This window comes from Lepidochelys kempii, chromosome 4 (assembly GCF_965140265.1).
Source record: "Lepidochelys kempii isolate rLepKem1 chromosome 4, rLepKem1.hap2, whole genome shotgun sequence".
Lineage (NCBI taxonomy): Eukaryota > Metazoa > Chordata > Testudines > Cheloniidae > Lepidochelys > Lepidochelys kempii.
The window spans coordinates 76143044-76158208 of NC_133259.1; the positions used below are offsets into that span (position 1 = coordinate 76143044).

The 15165-nt window shown below is 41.8% G+C and overlaps 1 protein-coding gene across 30 annotated transcripts in view; it reads left to right on the forward strand.

The window, feature by feature from the left end:
* The window catches only part of TENM3 (teneurin transmembrane protein 3), a 2195833-nt gene that overhangs the window by 72698 nt on the left and 2107970 nt on the right, over positions 1–15165 (forward strand). For all 30 annotated transcript variants that reach the window (XM_073341694.1, XM_073341703.1, XM_073341702.1 and 27 more), the window contains exon 2: positions 2102–2223. The gene's annotated coding sequence lies outside the window, so the exon portion shown is untranslated. The remainder of the gene's footprint in view (positions 1–2101; positions 2224–15165) is intronic.

Consider the following 15165-nt stretch of genomic DNA (forward strand, 5'->3'; position numbering starts at 1 on the left):
GAAAACTCGGTCCTGCCGCCATCTGGTCATCGGGTACGGTGGGGTGCGTTGGTTTGGGAGGTGGGCCCCCTCTGTTCAAGTTTCTGTGCATTGGGTCCAGGGTTTGTGGGGCGGGCGGCCGGTCCTATCGGGGCCTGTGCCTCGAGAAAGTCCTCCATAAGCGCGACGGCCGTGCTCAGATTTTGTGGCAATACCCAAGCCCTCCCCTGGGGTGGGAGGATGTGCACAAATTGTTCGAGGATGACCTGTTCACTCACCTCAGCTGCAGTTCGACACCCAGGCTGGAGCCATCGGGTACCTGCGTCCTTCAGTTCCTGGGCCACGGCCTGGGGTCTGGTGCCCAGTGGGTAGACTTTTTCCCGAAACCGTCGCCGAAAAGTTTCCAGGGTAATGTCGAAGGCATCCAAGATAGCTGTTTTCACTTGAGCATAAATGCGGGCCTCATCATCTAGAAGCCCACGGTAAGCCTTCTGGGCCAGCCCTGTCAGATATGGGGCGAGGAATGTCGCCCGTTAGTCAGGTGCCCAACCAGCCACTGAGGCAACCCTCTCGAAGGTCACTAGATAGGTCTCTGGGTCATCCTCAGGCCCCATCTTGGCCAGATGGATCGGTGGGGCGGGAGGGGCCGGGGTGGCTGCCCGCTTCAGTTGAGCACCACCATGGCCCGGCCACAGGGTTGCAAGCTGCTGGAAGCATTGGGTTTGTTGTTTCAACTGGAACAACACCAGGAACAACTGCTGGTGGTGGGGGCCCAGCTGCTGTACGAGTTGGTGCTGCTGCTGTTGCTGGCTCTCAGCCAGGAACTTGATAAGCCTTTCCATCTCCATCTTTCCGGTAGGGGAGCATCAGAGGCCCCCCGCACTAACCCCTTTCTGCAGGGATAGGGATCGCCTGCCCGCATTCTCCACCACTTGTGACACGTTTCAGTCGGTCCTCCGAGCCCCTAGGGGGCGATGGAGAGCTATGGTCCCACTGGCAGGCCTCAGTCACACCTTTTGGGTGCTGGGGAATTAGCGGGGAAAGTGTGCCGGCCGGAGTCTGCGGCGTGCCCCTCAGGCAGGGGAGCGCCGGCACAAGTCTGTAGCGCGCCCCTCAGGCAGGGGAGTGCCGGCACGAGTCTGTAGCGCACAGTTCTGCTGTCCAAGGCAGGCTGGCCGGGGTAGGGGAACTCAGGCCCACCCAACTCTGCTGCATTTCAGCCCAGGGCCCGGTCAGTGGCAGGAGGCGAAGGTCCTGCCGCTGGGTCAGCGGGGCCATCCGCGCCCGCTGACCAAACACACCCACCCCACGGTGCAGTTCTGCCCCTGGGCTACTTCCTACCTGGTCTCTCAAGCGGGTCTCTCTGGTTCCTCCAGCTCGTCTGGGTATTCCGCTGCTGGCAGCTCCAGCTCCCGCTCTGTGTCGGACTCACGCTGGCCCGGGCTACAGCCGGGCCCCTCCGGGTACTCAGCGGCTGGCAGTGCTGGTCGCCACAGGCCTTCCTCCCGGTCAGGTTCCTCCTTGCCCAGGGCCTCCCCTGGGTCAGCAGCCGGATCGCGAGGGAGCAGCCAGCAACCGGTGTCTGTCTCCCGCCCTGGTGCTCTCCTCACTGGGCAAAGGGCCCCACCCTTTGTACTTCCTGTCCCACCCCTCCCCTTCCGGGGATTGGCATAAGCTTGGTCTGGCCCCACCCACTCAGGCTGAGAGGGTGGCTCTTTACCCTCTGGTTTGGAGGGGAGCCACCCTGGCTCCCTACACATAGTTTATGACATCCTGTCCATGCTGTTTAGGAAGAATCTACCAGTCCCCCTTGTGATCGTCATATTTCTTCTGTCAGATCACCAGTTGGCTATGTAGGTGTCACGGTAACAGCTGTTTGATACTACATACCAGTCATGAGATACAGGAATGCTAAGTAAGTTTGATTGCACAGGTTTAAATGAGGGCAGCATTTAGACTTATATCTTCTGCAGTATGATAATTCTGCCTTGAGGAAATAAGTTGTAGACTTCGCAAGAAATTATTGCAAAATTCTGTTTTCTCATTTTTATTTTCAGTGGTTTGGTTTAAGAGCATATTTGCTGTATTTATTTTTATTTATTCTCTATTTGTTATTTTATAGACACATATCCAGAAAAACTGAAAGCTAAAGAAAAGAAAGGACAGAATACCCTCTGGATTTTCTTCCCATGTGCAGAGTATACTTACTGAAGCATTCAATCAACTCTGAGGATCAATGTATTTGTAAGTAGGTTTAACAGAATGAAATATCATTTATAAGGGGTTTTGTGAATAATTTTAAGAATGTTAATGTTCTTCTAGGCAGTCTCTCTCCTGCACATGCAAACATAAACACACATAAAGTTAAAAGAGCATCGAGAGGGCAAAAACATTTTATGACTGGATATTCCCCTAGGGAATTTACTGCACTCCAGATTGAGGAAGGAGAATAAGGGCTGAAACTTTCTTTATTTTTCTATAGGAAATGCTGAGCTCTTTAGATTTCTTCTATAGGCGGCATAAATTAGCCACTGTCTCTGGATGGTGGCACATCAAAGAAAAGCCATGAGGGAATGGGTGGAATAAAAAAAGGTGCAACCACTAGGGGTAATGGAGGGAGACAAGCTTCCAAAAGTCTACTTCCTCAAATGTATTACTATTCTGTCTATATCTTTGTCACTGTACTTGTAGGAATAATGAATTCTCAGTCATGGACTCTTGTGCTTCCACTCTGAGTCTGTTTTTGTTTTGTTTTGTTTTGTTTTTGCACCACGGCAGGAAATCACCACTAACTGACGTGGTGAAAACCTATCAAACTTGATTAGTCTCAGTCATATGCCTTTTAATTATGGGAGGGAGTGACAAAGGGCAATTTTGACAAGTTTACATGACATGTGGAGACCTTCCTGTTTGATAAACTAAACTAAATTTCTGTGAGCTCTAGAATTACAAGTGGCTAAGGTTTTTTAAAAATGTATTTTAAAACTGAATGTCACCAATGTGATTCAAGCAAAGTTGGAAAAATCATTAAGCTTACAGGTGTGAATTTGATGGACATTCTGTGATGTTAGTCTGACAGTACAAATTATCTGTATTTCATTAATTTGAGTTCAGAGATTTTGTGGTTTGGGGAGTTTATATGTGTGTGAATGGGCAGGGTTGTTGGTTTTTTGGTGTTTGCTGTTTTAATCACCATGTACAAAAAGTCATTGCCATAGATCCATTTCCACTTTGTTGATGAAAAAAATGGAAATATTGTGAACTGAATATGATTTCATGAAATATTGCAAGTACAGAGACCTTAAGGGATGCGCATTTTACCTGATTCTCTATTCCCTGCCTAGCCAAAAATTCAGCTGACATTGATCAGAAGTTTGGGCACTACAGATGCAGGATATAGTTTCAAATTTGAACTATGTAGCCTTATTGGTATATTGGAATCTTGGGGCTGATTTGAGGAATCCTGTGGCCATCTTATTTTAGCATCTATACATTCTCATGCATAATAAACATTTTGGAGCCTCTTACATTTCTGTGTCCCTAACAGCTTGATTTTAGTGGTCTTTGAGATGCACAAATTCTATTGAAGCTAACTGGAATCCTGCATGTGAAATGACACCGTTATCAGGACCCAAAATACATGAAAATTCAAATGGTTTTGTATGTATTGACCATTTATTTTCCCTCAAGGTCAAATAGGTCACTATATTTTTGACACTTAATTCTCTTTGTCATCTAAAAATATTCTGCATCTTATGAAAATCTTCAAACGTTTTGAAGTGATTAGGAACAGTCAACATGGATTCACCAAGGGCAAGTCAGGCCTGATCAACCTGATTACCATCTATGATGAGATAACTGGCTCTGTGGATAGGTGGAAAGCGGTGGATGTGATATATCTTGACTCTAGCAAAGCTTTTGATATGGTCTCCCACAGTATTCTTGCCAGCAAGTTAAAAAAGTATGGAAAGGATGAATGGACTATAAGGTGGATAGAAAGCTGGCAAGATCATCAGGCTCAATTGGTAGTGATCAATGGCTCCATGTCTAGCTGGCAGCCGGTATCAAGTGGAGTGCCCCAGGGGTCGGTCCTGGGTCCGGTTTTGTTCAATATCTTCATAAATGATCTGGAGGATGGTGTGGATTGCACCCTCAGCAAGTTTGCAGATGACACTAAACTGGGAGGAGAGGTAGATACACTGGAGGGTAGGGATAGGATACAGAGGGCCCTAGACAAATTGGAGGATTGGGCCAAAAGAAATCTGATGAGGTTCAACAAGGACAAGTGTGGAGTCCTGCACTTAGTACGGAAGAATTCCATGCACTGCTACAGACTAGGGACCGAATGGCTCGGCAGCAGTTCTGCAAAAAAGGACCTAGGGGTTACAGTGGATGAAAAGCTGGATATGAGTCAACAGTGTGCTCTTGTTGCCAAGAAGGCCAATGGCATTTTGGGATGTATATGTAGGGGCATTGCCAGCAGATCGAGGGACTTGATCGTTCCCCTCTATTCGACATTGGTGAGGCCTCATCTGGAGTACTGTGTCCAGTTTTGGGCACCACACTACAAAAAGGATGTGGAAAAATTGGAGAGAGTCCAGCAGAGGGCAACAAAAATTATTAGGGCACTGGAACGCATGAGTTATGAGGAGAGGCTGAGGGAACTGGGATTGTTTAGTCTGCAGAAGAGAAGAATGAGTGGGGATTTGATAGCTGCTTTCAACTACCTGAAAGGGGGTTCCAAGAGGATGGATCTAGACTGTCCTCAATGGTAGCTGATGACAGAACAAGGAGTAATGGTCTCAAGTTGCAGTGGGGGAGATTTAGGTTGGATATGAGGAAAAACTTTTTCACTAGGAGGGTGGTGAAACACTGGAATGCATTACCTAGTGAGGTGGTGGAATCTCCTTCCTCAGATATTTTTAAGGTCAGGCTTGACAAAGCCCTGGCTGGGATGATTTAATTGGGGATTGGTCCTGCTTTGAGCAGGGGGTTGGACTAGATGACCTCCTGAGGTCCCTTCCAACCCTGATATTCTATGATTCTATGAATATGCAGTATTATTGCAAGTAATTTTTTTCAGGATTTTTTTGTTTAAAGGTGACTTTTAAAATGGTCTGGGAATGCAGTTTGCCATCTGTTACCTTAATAGAAATTATTTAATTATTTTTTTAAAAAATTCTCTATAATCATAGGACAACATGAGTGGTTTCTCTCTCTCTCTCTCTCTCTTTAGATAATTTAAAGGAGCCTGTTTTTCAGACAGTGAATGGTTCTGTGCACTTGAAGCCCATTTCAGGTTGGATAATCAGAAACTGAAGACCCCACTTATATCCATAGAACCCTACTAACCACAGAGGGGTTGCAGTAGTTGGGGCCCAGTATACTTCCTGATAAAACCCTGAAATATCTCTGCACAGCAGGCTGAGCGGTGGAAGTGGTATCCTTATTAATTCTGAACTTTCCCTTGTAGGTTCAGATATATTATAATATTTTAATAAACTGTAGTTTTTAATCTACTTTGGGGCAAAGTGGTTCTTTAGTGGAAAACTGTTTTGTGCACAATGTAACTGAGATTCATGCAGCAAAGTACAGTTTGATTCACTTGAACATGGAAATTGGCTATTTTATGAGTCATTTGTGAATGATTACTACAGCTATATTGCACGTTATAACTTAGGAAACCTACAGCAGTTGTAGAAAAGTAATATTGAAAGAGGCTGTCCAACACATTTGTTTCTTTGACAACAAGTGATCAATTCTAATTCGTCAGATTTTAGTTTTAGTGCTATTTTCTTAGAAATCTGAAAGGATACTTATGAAGACAGTAGTGGCACTAAAATATGGCAAGTCAAATTTGATCATATCTTTTGTCAAAATAAAACCAAATCAGGAGATCAACTCATGAGTCATTGTTAAATTTAAGTGTAAGGTAGAGGAAAAATGAGAATATATTATGAATTTTTGTCAATTTGTATAATTTTTCAGTTAGGCAGTCATAAATCAAGGAGTATTGTATTTTTGAGGCTCATTAAAGAGACATTGTACATCGGAATAGTGAAGCAGTCAGCATAATGAAATTATGAATGCCTAAGTATAACTATCTGTATGTAAATTATGTGAGACAGATTTGCTAATGTTACAGAGGAGAATAACAATCTATTTGACAGTTCCCTGTAGGTGCTACTTCTGGATGCAAGTGACAGATGTTAAATGTAAACCTCTTCAACAGCAATCACTTATTAGCATGCAGTGAAGGGTGGGGGGAGGCAATATTGAATAGGATAAATAGCAGATAGTGCCATTTAAATAATTTGTTCTTGTACTGCTATATGACCATTTTTTAAAGTGATTACTTTTTTATTGACAAAACTCAGTTATATGAGGAAGCATTCTAGAATTTAATTTAGAAAAAAATGTTGCTCAAAGAATCAACAACTTTAAGAGAATTAACTGAATACTGTAGATAAAACTAGGTGAAGAAAACTGTTTATAGAATGTTTCATTGCCTTTTTTTAAGCAAACTCCTTATTTTTGTGACTGTTTCATTTGAAAGTATTCATGAATATTCATTAAATTTCACTATGGTAAGAGTGTTGGTTGTGTATTTGCTGGTGGTTGTTACCACTGTGTGATTGGTCAGCTTAGGCACATGGTATTGTTTGTGTCTTCTGACAGATGAGTGTTACTATAATAGAGTGTAGACATGATTCGTTAGGCCCTTAATGCTTTTGGAGAGATGTTAGGAGGATTTTTTGGAGTCAGCAGGATTAGGGAACTTGTAGGAGATTTTAAACTTATATTATTTCTGTATCACTTAGACCAGACCTGCCCTAACACATTATTGCTAGAAAATATATGATATTATGATATTATAGACGGGGAAATCGGGAGCTTGTAATAATCAATTTCTTAAACAGAGATCAGCATTAAATTAGTTCAGAAAACTATCAACTACTGTTGCAGTAGTTTCTCTCTCGTGTTGTTTTATAATTAATTGTTAGGTGTTTATATACCTTACTATAATGTGAAACCTAATGCAAGGAGTCTGCATTCTGTGGCCTGCGTTGTGCAGGAGGTCAGACTAGATGATCATAATGGTCCCTTCTGACCTTAGTATCTATGAATCTGTGAGTCAGTAAACGTGGTTAATAGAAGTATAGATACATAGCATTAATTTTTCTGATCGCCAAAGTGTTTTTCTATTTACATGACGGCCTGTCCTCCCATAGAAATCTTCTAAACTGCCAACAAAACTGGTATTCAAATGGGGAAAAACTAAGCGAACAGGGAGAGTTTATTGTTGAAAAATCTCTGTTCATTTAGCCTTCATACTATCTCCTTCATACTAATATTATGAAGGCTTAGATACTATAGCATCATAGAATTGCAGGACAGGAAGGACCTCGAGAGGTTATCTATGGTATTTATAGAATGTTTTCTTGTTACCCTCTAGCTAGTTTAATCTCATTTTGTGTCTTGGCCTTTCTAATTTTTTTTCCTTGCATACTTGTGTTGTTCATTTATATTCATCTTTTGTAATTTGACCTTGAGTTTCAGATCATTGACGATCTCCTGGGTAAGACAGGGTGGTCTCTTGCCATACTTCTATTCTTTCCTATGCAATGGGATAGTTTGTTCTTGTGCCCTTAATAATGTCTCTTTGAAAAACTGCCAACTATGTACACTTGCTTTCTGTTTCCTTCTGCTAACTGATAGTGTTGCTTTGTGTACCTTGCATGAAATCTCTTATCCACTTGGTGGTTCAATGGACCTGCAGTGGGGTGCATGCACCATTGTGGCGCCTCCTGCTGCTGTCTTGGGAATTAGCTCTGCATGTCAGTGCACCCTCTTTGGATGGTGCCTCACCACTGTCATTCCTGCTCTAGGACCCACATCTCTCCAAGAACTGTGGCAATCCTCTTCAGTGACACAAGCCTTCGGCCATGCCACACACTGTGCCCCCCCCCTCCTTCCGGGGGACCTGCAGTCCACTGTTTAACCACTTCCCTTAGTGTCTACTGCAGCAAATTGTCTGGCCACTTCCTTGTGGCCCCAGCATCCTCTTTGCTCTTTCCTCAGGGCCTCAGTCTGCAAAACTCAGCAGCCAGCCAGGAGCTGTCTCCTCACTCCCCTAATTCCTGTTAGCAGCCCTGCTCTGTCCAGGGTGTTGGCAGTTCTCTCAGCCCTCCAGAGACACAGTCCTTCCTCCTTGAACTCCCAGCAGAGAAATGAACTCCTCTGCCCTGCAGCTCCCTTTTTATATGGTCCTGCTTGGCCCTGATTGACTGCTCCCTTCAGCCCTTCTCTGATTGGCTGTCTCTGGTGAAGCTTCATTGGGACTGCTTTTAACTCCCTTTCTGCCAGTGAGGGGCAGCCACCCCATCACAGGACCCTTGCAGATTTATAATTCATTTTCAGGGTTTTAAATAATCAAACATGCACACACTGTATGATTGACTTCCTGGGCATAGTTTTTGTTCTCCTTGTTGGTGGTGGTGTTGTGTTTGCTAATTTGTTTCCTTCTTCCTTTGATTTGAGTTAAGGAATTCCTTTCTCTGTTTCTTTCTTTTTAAGAGGCAGTTACAGTTCACTACATATAGCAGTTTTTTCCACATCATTCAGTGTGTTCTGATTTTCTGTATATCTGTTTTCCTTAATGCTATTCAGATATACCATTTCATTAACAACTTAATAATTAAGTGTTCTTTCTCATATAAGTTCTGACCTGTGCCTATGTGGATCAGATGGCCAGTCTTACCAAAGGGAGACAATATTCTTACCATACTGTAAAGAAAGGCAAACTGATCAGACCCACAGCAAGGTGTAAATCTAGTTCTGATGGTTAAATCAACTTATAGCACGGGGCAGGTAGGGCAGCATTTGGAGGCCCAAGATGGACTTAAGGTATGGGAGATGAGGGGGTCCACGGGAGGCAATCAGTTACCATGCCTCTCATAAATAAGCTGTAGTTGGAGGTTTCTGCCCGCACCTAAGATTGTTGGCTGTGCCTAGGAGATCAGCATGGTAGGACACTTGAGTTTTGGTGAAATATGTTTGTTCCATTTCACTGGAAATTATGGTTCATTGGCAAAAACTGTTTTTTTATTCAGTATAGACTATCTGATTGAACTGAACAAATGAAAGTCACTTTTGTGTAGTTTTAACTTGATTATTGAAAAAGAGAGTTTGATAAACAATTATTAAACATAATTTCAAATGTCAAGTAAACTCTATGAATAGATGAAGAAAAAGATTTATTTTGCTATATATTAGCACAAACTGTAGTGTGCCACAAATAGAACACTGGATGCAGTTATTAGCAATATGCTCATGTCTTAACTTGCACACAAGAAGCAGCTATTTATAATGCTAATGGCTATTGTTGATATTCATTAAGTATAAAACACCATAAACTATTCCCGAAGAAAGATAAAACAAATATTTTGCTTCTCTCTCTTCATGGTAATGTATCGTCTTTCTTTCTCTCCAAAATACTCCAGTGTTATTTTTTTATTAAACTCCATTGCCTTTCATTAATATTATTTCAGATTCATCTAATCATATATCAAAAAGAATAACTTTAGCTTTGTTTTTTCATTAAATTAATCACATGACTAACAGAAAAAAGTCTGTTTCAAGGATATAAAATCAGTATGTTTTTCAGCCACATAAAACTTCAATCCAGAAACTGAAGCTAGTGCAGAATATGGCAACCCATACGGCAACCCATTTCATAAGCAGTTTCCTTCTCTGTTAACACAGCACACTTGTGTTTCTTGAACTGCATTGACTGGTTTCCTCTCATATTTATATTAGTGGTTTCAAAATGAATACAACCAATCATAGGCCCTTTTTTACGTTAGCTGCAAACAAATTATATTTAGTAACATATATTTTAACTCATATTGGTATTTTTGAATTTTCACAATGTAATTTAATACATCTATGCCATTAAATCAGCAACCTTTCTTCTAGAGACACTGGAATGTTCCTTCTAATTTTTAGTACAGGAAATGTATTGTAGGGGAATGTTGCCTGTATCTTGTAATATAGTTCTAAAAATGATGGGTCAGATCCTAAATGAATGGGTGTATTTCCCTTAACCTCAGTTAAGAATGACAGGTTTCAGAGTGGTAGCCATGTTAGTCTGTATCAGCAAAAAGAACGAGGAGTACTTGTGGCACCTTAGAGACTAACAAATTTATTTGAGCATAAGCTTTCGTGGGCCTCAGCCCACTTCATCGGATGCATGCAGTGGAAAATACAGTAGGAAGATATATATATATATATACACACACAGGGAACATGAAAAAATTTGCCACACCAGCTATCATGAGAGCAATCAGGTAAGATTAGCTATTATCTGATGAAGTGGGTTTTAGCCCACGAAAGCTTATGCTCAAATAAATTTGTTAGTCTCTACAGTGCCACAAGTACTCCTCGTTCTTTCAGTTCAGAATGTGGCCCACTGAGCAGAAATTAGCCTTTTATCTTTGAAATATATCTTCTAAGTTTATGGGAGTATAATGCAATGTTCTGGAATGGGTCAGCAGCAGTAGGGGTTGACCCTGGGATCTCTGAATCCAAAAGTATGAGCATTTTCTGTGTGAGATAACGAACCAGATTTCATAGCTGAAACGCTGAAGCACATTCATAAATCACTCTACATATACTAGCCACTAAATAGAGAGTGTCACATTGTGTTAGTGTAAGTTACAAATAACATGGGACAACTAGATTCAACATGGTAATGGACATACAGTGGACAAGATCTCAACATAGCTAAAATACCAACATTGCTGATGATTCAAATGTATCCATGAGACCATTAGTGTGATGAATAGGTCAGGGTTTTGATGTGTTACAGTTTGTGTGGATTAATGGGTACCCAGTCCTCTTGGCTTACACAACGATAGCAGCTGTGTACCCTAGCTCTCTCTGTATCAAATGCCCATGTACAGAAATATTTGTTTCTATGTCACCAGTAAGTATCAGTGCCATGACAAAGCATAATCAAGGAACAGCATGGAATTTATTGGCTTACAATAGTACCTGAAGGCCCATTCAAGAATTTGGCTCAGCTGTGCCAAATTTTGTACATGGGCATTTGCCAGTTATGACATATAGAGATGTCTTTTTTGATTGGATGGCTTTTATCCTTCTCTCTTTTTTTTTTGTGTATGTGTAATAATGTATACCTCCAACCTTTGCCACACACCTGAGTTTGAAGCCATGACTATATCATTACGAAAGTAGAGATTAACTTTTTGTACATGGTAATTATTTTATAGCTGAAAGTTAATTGATATCACAAATGTCAGCTGGCCCTTTCCTTGCAACACATCATTGTCATCTATATGGCATGCTGTGTACATTAGGCAGTAGTCAGTAGTTCAGGAGTGTTGTTGTGCAATGGGTGTATATTTTTCAGTACAAGACTGCCATCATCTGAAGTTATTGGTCCAGATGGTTACAAGTAGAGTCATTTTGAGAATATGCACTCTGTAGCTGTATGTGCTTACTTAAATCTAACCTTTTCTTTTTATTTACTTTGCAACTCTTGTTTATGTACTGCAGTATCATATTTCCGTTCTTTTAACTGAGATTGAATGTTTCATCACTAACCATTTTTCAAGTGGCATATAAACAACCGTGTTCCATATTAACTGTACTAGGATATTCACTTCTCATTTTCTGTGGATTCTTCCACAAGTGATTCTGCATAGTCTCACTTCTGGCTAATGTGCCACCTGGTATAATCTAACTGTGTATCCTTCTCCAGGCAGTGTCTGTTGAGTGCATGCATGCCTCCTCCTGTCTATGAATGTTCTGAGAGTGAGGCTATATAACGGCCAATGTGCCCTCTATTGCCTCGGTTACTTCCAACCATTGCACCAGATGGCAGTGGACTGTACCAGTCCCTCACATTGGGTGTTTTCCTCCTACTTTGTGCCTTTGGATAGCTTGCTATAGTTGGTTTTTGAGTGTTAGTGTAATTTAAGGTGGTTTTATAGTATAGTTTTTGGGTTGGTTCCGTGAGATGGTGGAACCAAATAAGAGGAAGCCAGTTTTTAAGAGACTTACTTTGTTGCCCACCTGTCTTCCCAATGTTTGACAGCCACATTAGATGCTTTAAGTGCCCCCTTGTCTGTATGTTCTATATGCTAGATTTTCTGACCCAGAGTGCATCAGGAGAAGCAGAATAGACTGCAGATTTTCTTGCTTAAAGAAGCCCTTTCTGCTAAACTGTCGGGTTTTGGGAGATCATTAGATCAAAAGATTAAGGCCTTTTTCAGTTCTAGTTGCCTCTTACAGCAAGGTTAAGGTGCCTAAAGGATCCCCAGGGATTGGGATCTTCATTGGTTGGAGCTCTTGTTCCTGTTTCATCGGCTCCTCCTGATAAAGCTATACCTGTTCTGTCTGATCAGCGGCTAAGGAGCCTAGGATCACACCATTGATTCTGGCTGTGTGGATTCTGAAGAAAAAGGTGAGGGAAAAAACACTCATTGTTAGCAGTGCCAGATCCTATGGGTCCCATTCAGACTTGGCCTTTGCAGTTCCAACTCTGAAACCTAAGCTGGTTCTGCATTGCACCTCACAGCCCTGAGGTACAGCACTAAGCCTTTCTCTAGATCTGGTTTTCCCTAAGTCTGCACAACCAGCACTGTTATGCATTTCCACTCCAATGCCACACTTGAATTAAGAGCCATTTGTCTGGGTCCCAGATCGTTTCCCCCTCACAGAAAGGGCAAGATTGTTCACAAGACAACAGAAAAAGCACCACTATATATTATGTCAACAAGAAAGTAGGTGTCCTTTCTTCCCTGTTATGTGCTGAGATAGTTAATCTGTGGAACTGGTGCATTCTTCATTATCTTGGGGGTGCTAGGTACTGTGGCAACTGAGTAATCATTTCTTAGTGCTTCTGCTTGAACATAGGGATAGCCAGTAGAGATCAGGATTCAATTATCAATAAGGGATGGGAGGGGATGGAAAGGGATGGGCCATAGGTATAAATTTAGAGGCCTTTTGCAGAGCCACTTCTCAAGGAGCAAGAGCTCAGTGATTGAATGAGTTTCCAAGATAAGGAGAATTTTGGCTTCAGGGAGTGTTTGGCAGCAGGGGAAGGAAGTCAAGGGATTATAATAAATAGAAAGGCACCAAGTCCCCAATAAAATTAACTGGCAGAAGGGAAATATGCAGTACACATAACAGACATACCCTAAACATAGGCTACATAAAGAAGCCACACGAATAAAAAAAAGTGCAGGGAAAAGACCAGTGGCAGGGTTGGGGCTACCCAGTTTATTGCACTGAGTGCAACTTGTATGATTAACTGCCTCATGGGCAGGTAGTGTGTGTGTGCGCACGTGTGAACAGTGCAAGCAACTCATGGCCCTCAGAGACAGAGTATGGGCTCTTTAGGCCAGAGGGGCTGAACTGGAGGAAAAGACGGAGACAAAGTTTCATAGAGCAGAGCAAGCTCACCTCCTGTCTGGCAGCCCTTCTATTGTTAATGAAGATGAATATCTCTGGGCAGGAGAGGATCAAGGTGGAGCAGAAGGAAGCTATCCCATAGTTGGAGATCACCTTCCAGAGGATGTCATGATACCATTTCTCACTGAGAATATTTCCCTGGAGTTGGGGACTCCGGTTATTAGGAAGATATAGGCCATAATAATGGGAGTTTATATAATTAGAAACAGAGCTAGTTGTGTTTGTGATGACTGAGATAACTGCATGGCGAATTGCCTATTGGGTGTAAATGTCATTGATCTCACAAGATACCTAGATAGTCTTTATAGGTAGTGTTGCGGAGGATCTGGTAGTCATGGTTCATGGAGGTACCAGTGACATAGGGAAAGAGAGGTAGAAAGGAGGGGAGGGAGGTTCTGGAGGTCTAATTTAGGCTGCTAGGTAAGAGATTAGAGCCCAGGACATGGTAGCTCTCTCTGAAATGCTTCCAGTTCCATGCAAAGAGCCAGTAAGACAGGCAGAACCACAAAGTCTAAATGCATAGAAGAGACAATGGCATAGGGAGGAGGGACTTAAGTTTATTAAGAACTGGGGAATGTTTTGGGAAGGAATAGGCTATATAGGTGGGATGGGCTCCACCTTAAACATAATGGAACCAGACTGCTGACACTTACAATTTAAAAGGTTGTAGGGGATTTTTCAAAATTAAGGGCTAGGAGAAAATCTACAGGGATGGAGAAGCACATGGTTTGGGCAGGGACTCCCACTATGGATGAATTGATTAAAAGGGGAACTCTGTATCCTAGTATTGAGGATAGGAAATAAGCTGGTAAAGAACAGGTAGGAGCTAGTGAGTAACAGTCGAATGTAAACAAAAAAAGTTCCATTTAAACAAAACACATGAAAGCAAGCAACTCAATATTGAAAAAATGTGCAAGTGATTATGTACAAATACTAGATATCTAAATACTAAGATGAGTGAAGTTCCTGGCATTAAATGAGAGATTGATGTAATAGGTGTCATGGAAACTTGGTGGAATGAAGATAATCAATGGGATACAGTAGTACCAAGGTACAACATATATAGGAATTACAGAACAGCTGGGGAGTGACACTATTCTTTAAGGTGAAAATCCTAAATGAATCAAACAGTTTTATCTATGAATAGAAATATAGGTGTAGGAATGTACTTCTGACCAGGATGGTGACAGTGAAATGCTACGGGAGGTTAGAGAGGCTACAAAAACTCAGAAAACCCAATACTAATGGGGGATTTCAACTATCTTCATATTGACTATGTAAATGTCTCCTCGTGACATGATGCAGAGATAAAATTTCTAGACACCATAAATGACAGCTTCTTGGAGCAGCTAGCTCTGGAACCCATGGGGGGAGATGCAATTCTTGATTTAGTCCTAAGTGAACCACGAAATCTGATCCAAGGGGTAACTATAGCTGAACTGCTCAGTAATAGTGACCATAATGCAATTAAATCTAGCATCCTTGTATGGGGAAAATACCAAAAAACCTCACCACAGTAATAACTAATTTTAAAATGGGGAACTACATAAGAATGAGGGCACTAGTTAGTTAGAAATTAAAAAGAATATTCATGAGAGTAAAATGTGGGAAAGCATGACGATCACTTAAAAACACCATAACAGAGGCTCAGACTAATTGTATAGCACAAAGGAAAATAGAAGGACA